At 44.6% G+C, this 16,790-nt stretch overlaps 1 pseudogene; it reads left to right on the plus strand.

The window, feature by feature from the left end:
• The first annotated feature begins 4,679 nt into the window (after positions 1-4,679).
• On the plus strand, positions 4,680-11,835 carry LOC101407220 (butyrophilin subfamily 3 member A3-like; annotated as a pseudogene).
• The last annotated feature ends 4,955 nt before the right edge of the window (positions 11,836-16,790 follow it).

Genomic DNA, 16,790 nt, shown 5'->3' on the forward strand with positions numbered 1-16,790 from the left:
GGCACAGGGACGACCAGTTTGTCCCAAAGACACCTTATAGAAACAGCATCCACAGGCTATCCAGAGTCTAACCTCAGAGAATACAGAATCCTGTGGGCAGAGTAGAAACAATTAGACGTGAAAATACAAATTTAGCACAAATAAGGGGGCTGAGGGTGAAGGAAGCTGCTCAGCAACACTCCAAATAAGAATGTTCTGAAAATGTAAGACGTGCCCACCAGTCACTGGCAGCACTGCCTCTGGGAACCTGAAGGTTATATGATGTGGTCGTGGATCTGAGGCTAGAGTTTCAGAGGTGCTAAAAAGGTGGAGTGGATCAGGTTTTCTTTCTGTTCGTTCTTTCATTTCTCTCTCTGTTCTAAAAGATGTCCTTCTCCATGTGTCTGCCTACATGCACACAGTTAGCAAACAGCTGCAAAATCATTTTAATTAATGCACATCTTCCTCTCTTCACACATTAAAATCTAGTATTTTTTCTGCTTAGTTCTGCTGATAAATCTATTACGATATAAAGGACATAAAACGTGTATTTAATGGAATATTGATTATACACAAACATACACATGAATTATTCAAATAGGTAAACAGAGAGACACAGTGTGGCAATTAGGGCTGTAATTTTTCCTCATTTTGTACAATCCAGTACAGTTTCAGTTTTCATTCTAACCTTTCCTGCTGGTTTCTGTCCAGTGACTGATAAGAAACACCCCTCTGAGCCAATCAAAAAACTAATTCTTCCAAAGAGGGACTCTGTTACAATTTCCCACAGTGAGCAGCCTTTCTTTCTTTTCCCTTTCTTCCAGAGCAGACTGTTAGCTATAATGGAGAACTATTGATTACCTTCATTCTGCGGGCTGTGATTTTCAGATGAGAGTGTTAAGAGGTAAGTGGGGAAATTGGCAAAACCAAGGGGTGAGGAGGAGATATTGTTAAAAAACAAGGGTTTAGGGGGAGAAATTGGTAAAAGCCAGGGTCATAGGCGTTGGAGGGAGAGAAGCTAAAAAGCTGAGTGTGGGTACAGGGGAGTAGGGGTTTGGTGCTTATGTGTGTGGTGAGGGGATGGGGATGGGGGAGGGGGAGGCAGTGCAAAAGGTAAAGACCTGCATTGGGAAATTTGATGGGAGGGAGACAACCTGAATGAAGAAACTTGCCAGCTGCATGTTCTTAGGAACTTACTGTGGTCAAAAGGAGCAAAGGACTCATAATCTCTCCCGTTCATCTCTGGGAATGTATTCTAAGAGATTCTAAAAAGAGACGTGCCATAAACGTTTATATGTAAAGATGTTCATTACAGAATTATTTGTAATATAGAAAAATCTGAACCAACACCCACATGCAATGTACATATACAAATACAACAGTTGGAGGATGGATAAACAGCACATTGTCCAATCATAAAGGGATTTCCAATACAGTCATTAGGAATCATGTTTTTAATAAAGAGATTTATTTATAATTATGAAAAATCAGATCCAATTCGGATATTTAAATTGTATCTACATTTTGCTATTGGGGATTTTTCTATGATGAACAGTCTTAAACATAAATCTTTGTGAGAACATCTGATTTTTTGGCTTTAAAAGTATTTCCTACAAGTGGAATTTCTGGGTCAAAGGATGAAACATGTTTAAGGCATTTGGTATATATACATATGGCCAAAATACTTCCAGAAACATTTGTATTCCCATGAAGGGAGGTATTGAATCACCATTACAGATTATTTAAATTTTATTGTTTTATATATTTCTCTATTTGAAAATTGTCTGTAATGAGGAACAAAAACGATAAATATCCTAAAAATAAGTGCAAACATATTCCCCACTCAGATGAGAGCCCAGGAATTGTTATCTATTATAATATTAATATTACTGCCCTCTCTCTAGCAGCATAGGGAACATTTTGAAGAGGAGAGGATGTAGTGAAAGGCAATATTCTGTCTGAGGGCATGTCCAGGTTTCAGACAAGGGTCTGAAGGAGAGCCAGCTGCACAGACTCCTGCTCCCTTGTCCCCCGGCAGTTCCCAGACTTGCAGGTACTGTGACTGGGGCTTCATCCTGCTTTGTTTTGGAGGAGTTGGTATTTTCTGAACAACTAATATATTGCTTGCACTATAATTACTTGTAACAATTATTAATTGTTAAGTTATATATGAAAACTTCTAAAATTTAAAACATTCAAGTAATTTTCAAAGTATATGGCATGAAGGACAAAAGCATCTTTCACTCAATCCCCAATTCTCAGTGTAGCTTGTATCTTTTTAGACCTTTTTTAAAGCAATTATGCAAACATGTATAAACAAATTTAGAGCTTTGTTTTTGTATTTTAACGGAGTCATTAGTTTTTTCCTGCAATTCGCTTTTTGTTCACTTAATATGTGATGACTATCTGGGTTAGTGACTATGAAGTAGTCTGACCTGCCACATTAAATTCCTTCAGAGGGATGAGCCATGATTTAACTAACCAGTCTCCTATGGGTGGCAGGTTAGGTGGTTGATTGCTTTTTTACTTTTAAAAATACTACTGCAGTGTCATCCTTACACATGCTTCTCTCTGGACCCACGCAAATGCTTTGCTGGACCAGCTATCTGGATGTGGAATTGCTGGGCCATTCTAAAGTTCATATTTCACATTGTTTCATGAGTGACTGGAGTTCAAATAGGTTTTGTCACTTGGCTGAGATCACACAGCTTGTAAATCATAGAGCCATCACCTAGCTTCCACATACCTTTTGTTCCTACATGTAACACATAGTAGGCCTGCCACATAGTGTGTGCTCAGTAAATATGTGTTGAATGAATAAATGAAAAGATGGGTGAGACCTGGTCTTATTCCTAGCTCTCCCATTCACTAGCCTTATGATTCAGAAGTGGTGGGTTCAGCCTCTGCCTGACTCCAGAGCCTCCACCAGGGTGTCTTCCTGGATCTTAACCAGAGTCTGATGGGGACCTGATTTGAACTTGGTGATGGTCGTGGATTGGGGCTTAGAGGAGTCTGCAGTGTTGCTCCCCAGATGGACACGCCTTCATGACATTTGTCACCACCCCATTCTACCTGACACCTTCAGGGAAGGAGAAGATAGATGATGGGAGAGAACTAAGGGAGAAGGGAGGGGGCTATGTCCAGATATCTGAGTCCCATCTCTGAGTAATCCACCTAGGCCTGCTCTCAGGCTCTCCACTATCTAGGGATGCAGCCAACTCTTGTGTGGTTAGGATGGAAGCCAAGCTAGAACTCCAGCTAGAATCAAGCCTTGCCAGCTGTCGAGGGCCCCACATTTCCCTTATCACAAAGGTTCACAGTGATGCCACAGACCATGCCTAGATGATGGTGGGGGTGCTTTTCTGAGCCAAGATACAGTTGGGAGCACTGAGACAGGAGTAGGGAGTTGCAGGGGCCCTGCTCCTGAGCTCAGAGAACCTCAGCACTTCTTAGAGGCATGAGGATTTTTGGGCTGCTATGTGCTCCCTGCTTGATATATTGGCCCCTTTTTTGCAAAAGCCAGCTCTTACGTCTCTACCTTGATAAGGCACTTCTCTAGAAGTGGAAAGACTAAGACCAGGGAACTTATCCATCCCCGGTGAACTCAAAGGCCATCTGCCGAGGAGCATTGGTGAATACCTGGGGAAAGGGAAGAAAGGAAATGGATAATATCCTTCCAAGGATGTTTTTCCCCCAAAGAGCAATTGTGAAAATAGTGCACTGAGGCACATCGAGTAATAACACTCTTACGTGCATATTCAGGACATGATTGCTCCTTGAAACCACTTTATTGTAAAATAGGAATAAACACATTAATATAGGCAAGTCCCAGTGGGAACATAAGAGGACGGGCTCTGTTCTCTAAGCCAGACCAAAAGAGCACATCATTAACAAGCAGATGCTTGTCTTCATGACTCCCCTCCTCTACTCTGTGGAGGAACTGAGTTTAGAGAAAAGACTTGAAGGAGGTGAAGGAGTGAGCCTTCTGGATATCTGGGAGTAGAGGGTTCCAGGTAGAGGAAAGAGTCAGGGCCGAGGTCCTCTGTCCTGTCCTGTTCAAGGATTAGCAAGAAGGGCAGTGTGGCTGGAGCAGACGTGGAGAGTAGGGGAGACGAAGTAAGAGGTGCAGGTCCTGGAGGGCCATGTTGGCCATTGTGAGGACTTCAGCATCTACTCTGAGTGAAATGGGAGCCACTGGAAGATGCTGAGGAGAGGAGTGACATGATGTGACTCAAGGAACTTTCTGGCTGTTGTGTTGAGCATAGACTGTAGGGGACACAGGTGGAATCAGGGGACCCATAGAGGAGAGTCCTGCATTAATCAGAGTGTGATGGTGGAGGCTTGGACTGGGCTATAGCAGGGGAAGTGTGGGAAAGTGGAAGGATTCTGAATGTGTTTGGACAGTAAAACCAAGGATTCCCTGATGGTTTAGGGTTAATTTATGTACTTTTAACAATATATATATACAACACTTATATGTTAAATGTATGCACATTTAACTTTACCTATTTTTATGGGTGATTTTCCCTCTTGGAATTCAAAGATTAAGAGACTACCGAGCAGACATTTTGGCTGAGGAGGATCTTGAGTCAACACACTAGTGACTGTGTGTTTCACCCTGAGTGAGCCCTGGGGAGGTGGAGGTTTGATATGGAATTCACCATCTTATTCCAGGTCCAGGTCATAGTTTCTGCCCAACTCTTTCTCCAGCAAAGATGAAAATGGCAAATTCTCTAGACGTCCCTCTGCTCGACCTCCTTGTCTGCCTCGTCTTGGTCCAGCTGCTTACCCCTTGCTCAGGTAGGAAACATTCTGCTTTTATGTTTCTGAAGCAGAGAATTACCTATTAGTGCCCAGTCAGAACCTCTGACAACTTCTCAGGCTTGGAAGTCCCATCCCAAACTGCAAACGCATAAGCTATTAAAACAAATTGTACTTCTTATAGGATCATGTTCCTCTCTAGGTTTTTGTACCTGATTCTCCCTGCCTGAGATCTGCCCCTTTACCATCATTGTCCCTACTCCCTCTGATGGATCTTATCCTTTTAATAACCAGCTCAATTCTCTGTGATCGGACCCCCTGAGCCCATCCTAGCCATGGTAGGTGAAGACGCTGATCTGCCCTGTCCTCTGTCCCGGAAGATGAGAGCAGAGACCGTGGAGCTGATGTGGGTGAGATCCAGCCTGAGGGAGGTAGTATACAAGTATGCAAATGGGAAGGAAGTAGAAGACCAACAGATGGCAGAGTATCGAGGGAGAACTTCGATTTTAAGAGATGGCATCACTGAAGGGAATGCTACTCTCCGAATTTACAATGTCAGGCTCTCTGACAGTGGAAACTACCAGTGTTATTTCCAAGATGGCAACTTTTCTGAAAATGCCCTGGTGCAGCTGAAGGTTGCAGGTGAGCCTCCAGGTTTTGTTCTGAGCTGGTTCCTCTGTGGGACTTGGGAGCAAAGGCAGAGTTCATGCCCCAAATCCCCCTCAGAGAACTCTGGCTGGTCACTAGGAACTGCCTCCACTGCCTTCCCACTTTGTTTCCCTGAGGCTTTTGGGAAAGACACAGGTTTTCCTCCAGGAGGACTCCCTCCTGTACCCTACATATCAAGTGAAGAACTCCCTCATGCTGGCCACCAGGGTCTAAGCAGGGAAGCGGAAGGTGAGGGATAGGAAGGATAAGAAAATATCTCCTCAGTGATGGCACATCGTTGTTTGGGTTCAGTTGTGTTCCAGATTGCTTCGTTGTTTGGGTTCAGTTGTGTTCCAGATTGCTTCCGGCGTCCCTCCAGGTACACGCAGCTGGAGGTCCTGGGAGGCTGACCTGTGGGACAGTATCTGTGCTGCCAATGTTCTCCCACCAAAGGCCCCAAGAAACACACCTGGTATTGACCAAGTTGTGTTTATTACATGTTGCAGGGAGGGAGAATGCACACCTCGTGGGAAGCATAGGGTGTCTCAGTAAGAGGGTGTTAGAGAAGACTCGGTATAGAATTTGGGCTTGCATTAGGGGATTGAGTGGTGGGTTTATGGAAATGTGGCTTTGCTCTGGATTGGATGGACGCTGTCAGGAAGGTGGGGTTATGATTCTGTGGGTGGCTGTCTTAATAAGTCTTTTCCTGGAGGGAGACTAGAGTGAGGCTAAAGCTGTAATGGGGAAAAGAGCAGCAGTCACTCATAGCCAAGATAGGGAAATGTTTGGTCATGATTGTAGTTTGGACAGTGTTCATGTTTTTCTCTATGTTCAAACACGATTGTTGAGTGGTCTTGTTTTTGTCTTGACCCATCATAGTGACAAAGTGCCCATGTCTGATGTTGATGTTCCGTGAAATTGCTTATGTTCAACAGGAGAATGCTGAGACCACACTGATGTCCAGATATCAAGGGTTGCATTTCTCTTTCTGAGGGGACTTTCTTGCCCTGTGACTTCTGGCTGTTTTGTTCAATGGGGAGCCATAGCAGAAGGTGGAAGGAGGGAGAGAGGAGAGAGAGATATAGTTATATATCCCTCTGGTTTCCCACCTGCAGGACCACCTCTAGCTGGCTGTATTCTCCTTATGCAATTCACAGCTCCTCTCAAGAACGTGTACAACTCATATCGTAGAGATAGAGCTAATCTCCTTAAAATATAAAACAACCTGATAGAGAAATAGCAAAGTTCACAGAAAAGGAAATAACACATGACACAATGTCCTATCTCACTCAATGGAGGAATGTGTATTAAAACATTTTCCACTTGTGAGATTGGCAACAAAACAAAACAGAGGTGGTAGATCACACATTCTGATGGCAGGATTGTCAGGAGACAGTCACTCTTAGACATTTGTGGGCATAATTTGGTATATTTTAGGCATAAATTGGCACAATTTCTATTGGTGCAATCTAGCAGTATTTCCCCAAACTGCTTATTTATTTATCCAAAATTCCACTTCTAGGAATGTCTCTGACAGATATACTAGCATTCGTATGAAAGGACCCATTTAAAATGTTATTTTTAATAATTTAGCATTAATTATAAAAGCAAAAAGTTGGAAACTATGCAAATGTCCATCAATGGGGAACTTTCATGCAACGGAATATTGCCCAGCTGGGAAAGAAAACACAGATATTCTTTCTGTAATTATATGGCCGGGTCTCAAAGAGAAACAGAAAAAGCCAGATACAGAACAGTTTGTATAGAATGCTATCTTTGGTGTAAACAAGAAGAAATAAGAATATATTTATATTTTTAGAATTTAATACACATTTGCATAGCACTTACTGTGTGTCAGGCACTTTATAAGCATTATTTTAATCTTTTAATCTTATAAGTGAGGTACTATTATTACCCCACGTTACAGATGAGGACAAAAGGAACAGAGCGGTGAAGTAATTAGTCCAAGATCACACTGCCAGTCAAGTGGAGGAGGCAGAATTTGAATGCAGCCCCTCCAGCTCCAAAGTTCACATTCTTAACCACCGTATTAATCTGAGTAACAAGAGGCTAATAAATGGGGGGAGGGAGTGGATGGGAGATGTCAACAACTTTTTATATTTTTTTGATATTTGAACCATATAAATGTAACCTACTTAAAAATTAATTTGGAAAAGACATACAATTCTGATGGTCAAGTAACTCATATTCACATGTGAGAAGCAGACAGTTCAAGGCGGGTAATAGTATTATGTTATAGTAAGAGTTTACCGACGTCTCGCCGGAACTTCACTGATTCTCTCGGAGAAGGGTCATTTAATGTCCTGAGATCAACTTTGTTGTCCCTGCCCTGGGAGTGGGAGGCTAAAGCTCCATTCCATTGCAGACCCCTTGCAGAGGGCCAGGCCCTGGATCTTGGCTTTGGCGGGGACCGTGCCTGTCTTGCTGCTGCCTCTTGCAGGGATGGGTTACTTCCTGTGGCGACAGCAGAAGGAGAAAGAAAGAGTGCAAGCAGCAAAGCATCCACAACGAAGGGCAAGAGGTATCAGGCCAGGGAGGGATGGCTTAGGGAATGGAGCCCAATGACCTCACACCCTCCCCATCCTGTTAACCAACCCCTGCACTGAGCCCTTTGTAAGGTTTATTTTCCAGAGATCCTCCCTGTTCCATCTAAATATTAGTATTTTTTTCTCCTGCTTATTTTCCGGAGGAGTTCCAGCATGAACTCAGTAAGTTCCTATTCTCCCAGGGATCCACGCACCTCTGGATATCGCTGCTTTAAGCTTCTTAATGACTCTTCCTGTTTCTTCCATTGCAGAGTGGAGAAAGATCCAGTACATGGCTCGTGAGTGGCTCTGACGTTTTCTCTGAATTCACATCTGACTCTCTGCTCTGATATTTCCCAGCCCCTTTCCTCACCCCTAACCCTGCCCAGGGCTGAGAATTATCCTGGATCCATTTACCAAGGGGAAGAAATAAGAGTGGCTGATCGAGGGGAAGCATGGGAACTCGTGTTTTTTAATGGAGTAAAGGGCCTTCAACCTCTCTCCAGGAGGGGCCCACAGACTTTTGAGTCCAGCAAGGCACCAGGGAATATCCAGGGTGCACTTGAAAGGAAAAGAGGAGGAGGGGGATGGAACTCTCTAGATGAAGTGGCTTCCCTAGTCTGGGGACCTCACTAGTTGCTTTACATAATCTGTAGGCTGCTAAGAAAAGAAAGAATGTAAGGTTTAAAAGATTGAGAAAATCAGAGAAAGAGACAGAAAAGTGTTTCTTAAAAAAAGGGGTGGCCAGAGTGACTCGGTTGTCATAGATTTATTAGAACTGCTTTTAAAAAAATAGTATCTGAAATTTCCTCATTAAGTTGCCCAATTCTTTTCAGAAGTAGGCAGGACATAATACAGCTTGAGACAGATGGATTCTAGGGCACACACACAGACACGTGTACACACAGTGACACACAGACCGTGTCCAGGTGTGGGAGTGTAGATACACACAGAATAGATCCGCCAGGTCTCAGCTGGGAAAGCGCTTACATGGTGCCTGTGGTATCATCAGCATGCAACTGATGTTCTCAGACTTGATATTAAGGAGGAGAGAATTGAACAGGCAGAGGAAGAAGGTAGGAAGATTGGGATTGGGGGGTCAAAAAAAAAGACTAGATGGGTGCAAAGGAAGAGAAAGGACGTGACACAGAAATGACAGAGATCAGGTTACCTCTCTACTTTTCTTCCATCGTAGGTGGAGGGAAGTCTCAGGCCTATGCTGGTGAGTGACCGTGATGTTCTCTGAGTTTCCTGGCACATGTGTACTAAGGATTTAAAGCTTTTCTCTGATGTGTGACCCATTGGCATTCCCAGTAGGAACGATCAGATCTAGCCCAGAGGCTAATTTTCTGTGGGGGATACCACCGCTGTTTTTCTGGAGCCTCAGAGAGGACCTTCTAGATACAGGTCTGGGCATTTTAGGCCATCCTCACCCTGCTGGCATTCATGACCACACCCTAGCAAACGTCATGTCACCTGCAGCCCCAGCATGATGAAGGGAAGAATGTCCACCATTTTGGAGAGGTTCTATGCCTGATCCAGCAGAGCTGTAGAGGAAGGAAGCTGGACTTTGGAAGAGACTGAAGGGGAAGAGAAAAGGCTGACTCAGGAGAACGGGTGGGCAGAAGAATAGAAATATTGCCTTTGCCTTATGCGTGTCTCCTTCCTTTCAGAATGGAAGATGGCCCTCTTCCAAGCTGGTGAGTGAATCACTTTATTTTCCCTAGGACAACAACCTGAGGGATCATAATCCCTTTTTCTTCTCCAACTCTTGAGATTGTGGGAAGAAAATTCCCCATGACTGGGACAGTTCCAGGAGTGTTACTTGAAGTCCTGGTCTCAAAGCTGTGCCCATCTCCAGGACGTTCCCGCTGAGAGCCCAGAGGAGCAGAGAGAATTGCTCTCCTGGGCTTCCACAGATCTTCTTGGGAAGGAAGAATGATTAAGGGTAGAGCTGAGGGAAGATACAGGCAGAGTGTACTAATACTGCAGGGGGAGTGAGTATGTGGAATGACCAAGGAGAGAAGAGAGTGTGCAAAGATCTTTGCTTTTCCAAAACTTGTTATGCCACCTCCTGCTGCCGTGTGTCCCCAAGTTACTTAATGTTACTGAACTTTGGTTTCCTCATTTTTAAATGATGATCATAACCCTATTATGTGACGGTTGAGGGAAAGACTAAATGAGGTAATGAATGTGCATTGGTCTAAAAACCAAGAAGAAAGACATGGCATGTTCAAACTGGGTGATTGAAGGTTTAGAAAAGGAACACTTTACATAGGTAGGAATGGGGTTAAGGGAAACCAACCCCAGGGCTCACAATAGTGGGGAGCTGTCACCACCCCTAGGCTTGAAGGAATAGAGAGACGGAACAGTTACTGGAGCCCAGAGGAAGCTGCAGCTGAAGGACAGGGCTGCCTGAGAGGAGTCATGCCTTTGTTAGAGCCTCACCACCTGATGATGACAAGGAGGAAGTGGGGGAAGAAAATGAGGTGCCTCTCTTTTCTTTCTTCTTCCAGTCTGTAGCTAGTACCTCCCATTGGCCAAACGCAACAGGTAACCAGATGCACGGGAACCCAGTGACGCTGTCCATAGAGGATACATTCCTGGGCCCAGAAGAGCATAGAGAAAGGTGGAGAGTGGATCTGGAAGCACAGAAAGCCCCCTACGTGGCCTGTAGCACAGCAAAGGCATGGAGCTATTATAACATCCGGCGTTTCCTCCATGCCCAGCCCTGGGCCACATATAAAATAAGTGTTGTCTCTTTCTACTCTAGAAAGTATTTTTATCTCCATTTTTCAGATAAAGAAATTAAGGTTCAAAGATGTTGTATAGCTTGGGACCGTGGAAAAAGAGACAACAGAAAAGGAAAAATATCTCTGCTCAGAAGTGGTAGAGCAAAGATTGAAATGTAAATCTATGGACTATAAAACACATGTGGGCAGAGTCATTTTGGGGAGGGAAGTAGGAAAAACTTGGAAGGAATGAGCCAGGTCCAGATGTAGGGTTAGGCAGACCTGACCCTCAGCACCCTTCTCCACTAAACACAAGACCCCTGGCCCTTTCTTTTGTTATTGCTGAGAGGGTCACATCCAGGACAGGCTGGGGACACCAGGCTCTGGACTCAGACCTCCTCAGCCAGACCCAGGTCTTAAAGGCTGAGGCTCTGAGGTCTGATCTCATGGCCCATGCCCAAACTTTCTGCAGCGGATGTGATTCTGGATCCGGACACAGCAAACCCCAACCTCCGTGTTTCTGAGGACCAGAGGAGACTGCGGTGGTCGGAGGAACCACAGAATCTCCCAGACCACCCTAAGAGATTTGATACGCATTACTGTGTGCTTGGCTGTAACAGCTTCACATCAGGGAGACATTTCTGGGAGGTGGAGGTGGGGGACAGGAAAGAGTGGTATGTTGGGGTGTGTAGGGAGAATGTGGAGAGGAAAAAGTCAGTTGATATAACACCCGAGAATGGATTCTGGATTATGGGGCTGTCTGAGGGGGATGACTATCAGGCTCTCACTGACCCCCAGACCAACCTGACAATTGCCAGCTCTCCTAAAAGAGTAGGGGTTTTCCTGGAGTATGAGACTGGTGAGGTCTCATTCTACAATGCCATGGATGGATCTCATATCTACACCTTCCCACACACCTCCTTCTCTGACGCCCTGTGGCCTGTTCTCAGAATTAAGAAATGGGATGACACTGCCTTGACCATTTTCCCAGCGCTGACCTGAGTTCACAGTTCCCTTCTTCCTGACCTAGTGTCTGATCTTTCCCTGGAGACCCCAGTGACCCCAGGCTCAGCTATGGGAATGGAGACCCTCAGGCTGAAGTAACATCCATGCTTCCCCTTGCCCAGCCTGGAGTTGAGGGCCTCCTCCCTAACAGCAAGACATCGTAATAATAAAATACTTACTAAATGCACACATTGTGTTGAAGCAATTTTTCTAATATCAATTCCATTATTTTATATGACAGTTGAGTTGGTGCCATTTTATTTTGTCCTTTCTATAGATAAGGAAACGAGTTCCAGAAAAATACATTAACTTTCCAAAGATGACTCAGCAAGTGAATGACAGGTGGGATTTGAACCACAATAACTGACATTTACAGATAAGTTAAAACATGCTGGGCGCTGTGCTAAGGGCTTTAAATGAGTTTCACTCATTTAACCCTCACAGCAACCCTGTGAGGTAGTCTCATTTCAAGAATACAGAAAGTGAGGCAGAGCACAAGTTAAGTAACTTATATAATTTGTACAGAAAGTTGTGTTCCTGGGAGAGGATCGGCCCCTGTCCCACCCCCAACCCCTAACCTGTTCTTCTTTTCCAGCCCCGTTGCCCCCATGGGGAAGAGACTATGTGCAGCCCTGACGTGCCCTTCCCTGGGCACCCCAGGGTAAGGATCACTGTGGGGGACTATGAAGGACACACCCCACTTGGTTCCTTCAAGGTCGATTGTCAGAGCCATAGGTCCAGCACTTCATTGGATTGAGTCTGCAGGGTGACATGGTCCAGAGAGTGAATTTACAGGGACTGCATCACACAGGATGTGAAGGGACCAGAGGTCAAACTCTTCACTAATAATGGGCACATGTGTACCCACTCTGTTAATGAGATGCGTGGTCATGGAGCCAGAACCAATCCTTCTACTTTGAAGGTCTGTAGGAGCCTAACTTAATACCTGAATATCGTCTGTGGAATAACAATTTAGAAGGAAGGAAAGTAGATGAACTTTAGCGGTATTTTTATCACACTATAGAATCCGTCTCCAGGAAAGGGATATTTCCACCCCTAATCATTCATTGATATTGAAGGATGTTCCTTTCAACTGATGGATACTGGAGAAAGCTAGTCTTCATTATCATCACTATTATTGTTCACCACTATATTCCCTCTACCAGGTATGTGGCTATGAAGTAGCATTTGTTAAATAAATGTGTTAATAATCTTCACTCTTCCCCTGTATTGCTTCTAGATTTAAACCCCCACAGATTATACATCACAGTTTCACAGTTTACCTCATTGCAACATTTTCACATGTTGTATTAGTTTTCTATTGTATTAGTTTTATATTGCTGCCATAGTAAATTATCACAAATTTGAGGACCTAAAACAGCATAAATTAGTTATCTCACATTTCTGTAGGTCATAAGTCCATTATGGGTCTCACCAGGCTAAAATCAAGGTGCCTGCAGGCCGAGCTCCTCTCTGGAGGCCTTCTGGAAGAATCTGTTTACTTGCTCGTTCAGAGGGTTGGCAGAATTCAGTGTCATGCAGTTGTACGACTGAGGTTGCCATTTCTTGCTGCCTGTCAGCTGAGAACTATTTCCAGCTTCTAGAGGCTGCCACCTTCCTCAACTTGTGATGATCTTCCTTCATCTTCCAAACAGCAATGGCAGATTGAGTCTCTCTCAATCTTAGACTCTCTCCTTTTTCTTCTTCCATTATCTTTCACTCTTCTGCCTTCTTTCACTTTTAAGAACTTAGTGGTTAGATTCAATCCACCCAGAAAATCCAGGATAGTCTCCCCACTTTAAGATCCAAAATCTTAATTCCACCTAGAAGGTTACTTTTGCCATGTAATATATCATATTCAAAGGTTGCAGAGATGATGGTATGGACTATTTAGTCTACTACAATTATCGTAGTCACAGTCTGGCTCACTCTGGAGGAAGGGGAGGCCTCCATCCTGATAGACCCCGTATAGAGCAAGGGCCTCCAGGATTGGAGATTCCTGTGAACTTTTGCAAAATTTCTCTGTAGCCCTTTATTCACTTGCTAACCTCAGGCATACATGCCAGAATGTACTTCTCCAGAAAAATAATTCTCACTGTTGGATACAATGTTGGTGAAATTTCTACCTAATGCCATCTCCTAGTTTGAGTTCCCCAAAGGTGACTCTGAGTCAAGGACGTGGGTTCAGGTAGTCTGTTTGGGAAGTGATCCCAGGAAACCCAAGTTTGGAAATGAATAAAAGGAGAAATGCCAACTAAGTGAAAAATGGCATACGTAAATTACTTTTTTATCATGTGGGCAGCTGGGCTTGGTCCCATTCAGGACACTCCGAGAAACCATGTGAAATTGTGGGCTATACCTCAGAATCCTCATAGCAGGGTTGGGGAGCCTGGGCCATTCATCCACAGTTCTTATCCACTATTGGTTGAAAGTTGCACCTGGAGGGGGTGGTTAACTCTCCTGCACTTCCAGGGTAGACTGTGTACATGCAAAGGAGCAAGCATCATTGGTGTTTGAGAAAGCTCTCAGGTGGAGGAGGAGAAGAAAGGCAGGCAGCTGGGAAATTGTGACCTTGAAGGAAAGTGTATTCCTGAGGTGGACCAAGAGGCTATGGGATTGGGCATCAACAGCATTTGTTTATAAGTCTCTGCCTCTGAGAATACATTGAAGGCCTATTAAGATTTGTCTGCCCTCCCTCGACCCCTATCCATTTAGCAGGGGTGACTTCCTGTCTTCCAATACATTTCCATATAATGTGGTCCCGCTGCTCCCTGAACGAGGGCTGGGTCTGGTATGGTCAACTGACCCAGACTAGGGCAGAGGGAATATCTTGCACATTTTGATTGAATGGCTCAGTAATATGTAACCAGTTATACTTGGTTAGTAGCAGGTATGCCTGGGAGCTGTAGGAAGACATTTTCCGTTCACGGTGTGGTCTGGAGAAGCAAAAGGAGGGGATCTAAAGAGATAATAGACAGAAGGAGATATGCAGAGAGAAGGTTTCAAGATGGAAAGAGTTTGGGAAACTTTCCCATCCTTGTTTCCAGTGCCTTTGGGGCCCAATTTTATTCCTGTTGTTTGTTCTGTGAAATCTGTTCTCTTGTGGCAAGGTGAATGTACTGGTTACTATTGTCACAGCTCTAAAAATTAGCAACTTAGCACAACCATTTTCGTATGCTCATTGATTCCATGAGTCAGTAATTGGAATTTGAACAGGACAGAGTAGAAATGTCTTTTGTGTGCTAAGATGTCTTGGCCTCACCTGGAAGGAATCCACAGCTGGAGGTGACTCAAAGGAAAGAATACAAACTCCAGGTTTATTCCTTTCAAGACAGAGAATGATTGGGTCAGGTTGTCATGATCTGAAGTGGTACTCCCCCTTGGACCTGATTTCCTGCTAAGCTACCTCGTGGGCAATGGGTCTTCCTCATGCTCAGAACACATGTATTTCCCTCTGGCTCAGGTCAGCTACCACAGGGGTTGTGGCCTGGCCTCACGGGATACTTCTGGCACACATTTCCCCAGAAGACCTGGGTCTTATTCTCTTCAGATGGAGGCTGTAGGCAGGCCAGGCTCTTAGATTCTCACAGTCCCCTCTTCTGTCCCTTCCCAAGAGCAAATGAGTCTTGGGAGGAAACTGAGGAGACGTTGCTAGTGGGTTAATTGCACAGTTTTGAATTGAATCAGAAAAGAATTGGAGGCCTTGAGGGGAAGCATTTAAGCTCTTGAGGGAAATGTGAAGAATGTGTCAGGAAGATTATTCTAGAAGAAATCTATACAATGGCCTGATTGGGGTCTGTGGAACATGAAAGGGGAGCATTGTGTGGGTGTAGAGGAAAGTTGGACTCAATCAGTCCATCTACTGGCAGTTGATGAAGTCCAACAAGAAAGTCTTTGCTGGCTGCCATCTTCCTGCCCCCGCTAGAATGCCACCTCCCTGACAGAAAGAGATTTTCCCTCTCAGTAACCTCAGCATCTCTCCCTCAATAGTTTCTGAATGAATGACAAGGTCTACAGTCTACTACTGCATCTGCCATCTTGCTTCATTCTCTATCCCTCCAACCCCTCCCTGTGTTCTCCTTTATCTCTCCACTGCCCCCTACAAGCTGAACAATGTGAACAAGATTCTTCTGGCTTTGGAAAGAGGGTTGCTTATGTTTACTTCATTACCTCCCCACCCCCCCAACCCCATCCACTGCTACTTACGCACTTCTATACATAGAGGCCTCTCCTCCTGGTTAGCAGCAATGCCAGAATCTGCAGGGAATCTCAGGGTTTTGCAAAAAAAGGAAAATATCTTCTTTCTGAAAACAGAAAAATGAAACAGAAAGGGCAGATCATCTCAAAATGTTATTTGCAGCTCTTGGATTTTATTCTTAAACTATTTCCGGGTATTCTACTTAGTAACTGGAGAGAAAATCGGCTCAGGGACACCACTGTCTGGCTGAACCACAACTGACCAATTCCGGGCTCTAAACCATTCATTGGAAATATTGGGACTTTGTGATCACAGAGTGCACCCAGTCCCAGGTCCTCTAGCCCTGCACACTGCGACTAATGGGAGAGGAAGAAAATATTTTCTGTTTTCTGGTTGTAACTGTGCCCATGAGGGGGTTACAGAGAAGAGGAATAAGCAGAAAATCATCATTTGAGTGTCAGCAGAGAAAACAAAACACAGAAGTTATTCCTACAAGGTACAAAAGGGAGGGGAAGCGCCACAGCTCTGGGGTGCAGGTGGGGTTGTAAGTGGAGGAAGGGAACCTGATGAGGAGACAGGCAGGGTCCCAGGGAGAGGGGAAGCTTCCTAGTGGGGAGGCTCTCCATAACTGGCTTTACCTCAGGTCCAACAGCCTGATTCCTGGGGATGAGGAAGGGCAGGGAAGGAGGGTATGGAAGAATATGAAGTGACAACTGAAGGAATTCAACTCTGGCCAGAAAAGTGAGCCAAAGAGGTTGGAAAACTGCCTCCCTTATCCATGTATTGTTGGCTTATTCCATGGAATGTTTAATGAATCAATCTATCCAGAGATACATGAACCAGGAGAGGAAGGGGATTGACCAAGACAGAAGTTGGGGTGCTGATGATATCAACACGGCTTAGAGGAAAGTTTGACCTAGA

This window comes from Ceratotherium simum, chromosome 13 (assembly GCF_057802395.1).
Source record: "Ceratotherium simum simum isolate JZ-2026a chromosome 13, ASM5780239v1, whole genome shotgun sequence".
NCBI lineage: Eukaryota > Metazoa > Chordata > Mammalia > Perissodactyla > Rhinocerotidae > Ceratotherium > Ceratotherium simum.